Consider the following 2,500-nt stretch of genomic DNA (forward strand, 5'->3'; position numbering starts at 1 on the left):
CATTCATGAAGCCTGTATTTTCATATTTATATTTCTTATTTTATTTCTAGTGTCCTCGAGCCATCAAAAACGACATCTAAAGATTTAGCTAAATATGCACACAAATTGAACCGTTCTCAGCGCTTTTCCATTTCCTAACTACAACCCACTGGTTTGCCCATTTGTGAGTGTTGTGGTTTGAGTAGCTCCTACCAGGGTGTGACTATTCCCTTTACTTACTGATTGAGAGTTCAAGAATATAAATACGTATTTATATATATATATATATATATATATATATATTATATATATATATATATATATATAAGCAGATTTTCTCCATTACATAGAGATCAGACATTTCCCCCGCTATCATTAGCTTGCAATTGGCCAAAGAGTAATCAAAACTGGCTAAAGACATCGACATGGAGGAGGACATGTATGAAGCCTTTGTCCTGCAGTGGGCTTAGAAATGGCAACATCATTGTCGTACTCCTTTTAATATCTTATTATTCTAAAGCTCTAACTTATGTTTAAGAAATGCTTCCCTGCAATAGCCAGATACTTTCTTCAAATTTTTTGAATTTTTAAATAGAAATTTGACCTTTCCAGTAACTTATGGTGACATTTTGTTAAGCAATAACATTAATTAAAATAGCTTTGAGGTCTTCATGGCTCACCGCAAGATCTTACTATTTTATTAGTTTGAGGTGAGCAATGTATTTTATTTTTTCTTGTTAAGTCATTTTTAATGAATTTTAATCAAAATCACACTCCAAACGTAAACAATATAAATAATTAAAATAGGTTTCAAACAAATGCAGGATATAATTCATGCATAAACTAAATATTTTCTGATCTAAGCCCATTTAAACATTTTCCTTTTGTTTCGTGGTACAGGGTATTACTGTAGAGAATGACCCCCCTTGATCAAGATCTCTAAACTCTTATGAAGCTAAAATTTAAACTTAAGAATTTTAATAACTTTTATTAATTTTAAGGCTGTTCCAAATGGTCTTTAATTTAAGATTTTCTGTATTAGAAACCTTAAGTTTGTCTGCACTTTAGTTTTAAATGATTCGAACGGTTTATCAATGACTGGGGCCTCATTCAACAATTAGAATATTGATTTTTTCATGGATCAAAGAAGGGGCATTTCCGTACAGTATGAATCCAAGATAACCACTTTTTAATATGCCCATATAGAGCTCTTACATGTAAACATTTACTAATTCCATGATAAAGCATTCAGAGAAAAAAAAATACTACTAGTAATATTATTGTAACTAGTTCATAATTGTTACCGTACATTGGGGAACCATATTTGGTCTATTTTACAGGTGGTATTTGGTCTAAATTCACGTGTACTATTTCCTTCAAGTTTACCTTCGGATGATATTTGTGATAAATATTTACTATATATAGTTTTCGTACCACAGAACTGAAAAAAATATATAAATCACGGGCCAAAACAGTGATTAGTATATTTAAAAAATGCCATGATGTAGACCTGTTATTTGAGTATCTAATATCTTTTAGCGTTATATCAAGTAGAGTTCAACTAATAACATTAGCTAATAGTATTTTTGACTAACCACTCTTAGTTGCTATTTCTCGCAAGTTCTGTTTATCTATGCAATATAGACCTTTAGATTTTTTTCCAGATTTCAGGAAAATTTTCATGCACAGGGTAATCTAACTTCTGGAATCTTACAAAATATGAAAATTAATAACTCAAAAATCTTGGTTTCTTATTTTATTCCAAAAGAAAATTATTTTCATATTAAATTCCATCGTCAACCTTGATGTTAAAGTATATCTATAGATTAAAACTATTTTACAGATATTAGTGTATACAAATTCCTTGATAAAAACTGTTAAATGTTTAGAAAACTAAAACCTTCGAATTATTCCAGCAATACTTGGCTCTGTTTTCTCATAGCAATATTTAATGACTCATTATATTGCAATTTTCCAGTATGTCTAATTTCTAGAGTCAATACTTAAAGCAGATCTTTGTTCAATTGTGAATTTAAAGTTTCTTAAGGAATTAAAATCTGGTCAATTTCCATTGGCTGCATAGAGGTATACAAGGGAAACATGCAATTCACTTCTGCTATTTATGCCAAGGTTAGAGTTCTGTTAACTAGGATATCACGAAAAAAAGATAATGCAGCCTTCTTGCCAGATTTATTAACAAAACATGATATTAAAGTTTTTCAGAATTCATCCAATAATATAATAGGTGGTACAAATTTTCTTTAGGTAGTTCAAACTTAGAGGCTCTTTGGAACCCGAGTAACTTAATCTTAAGTTTATATTTTCTAAGAAAAGGACCAAAACTGACCATACTAGATTTATACGGTTACACGGACAGTAAGACTATCTTATCTAGCACTAATAACTATTTCCTTTTAAAATCGTATCTTTTAGGATAGTTGCCAGAAGGATAAGGTCCCTAACTTTCATAGACATTTATCAGTTATAAAGTACATTCATGGATGACATAATTGCATCATAC

Source organism: Palaemon carinicauda, chromosome 6, assembly GCF_036898095.1.
Source record: "Palaemon carinicauda isolate YSFRI2023 chromosome 6, ASM3689809v2, whole genome shotgun sequence".
NCBI lineage: Eukaryota > Metazoa > Arthropoda > Malacostraca > Decapoda > Palaemonidae > Palaemon > Palaemon carinicauda.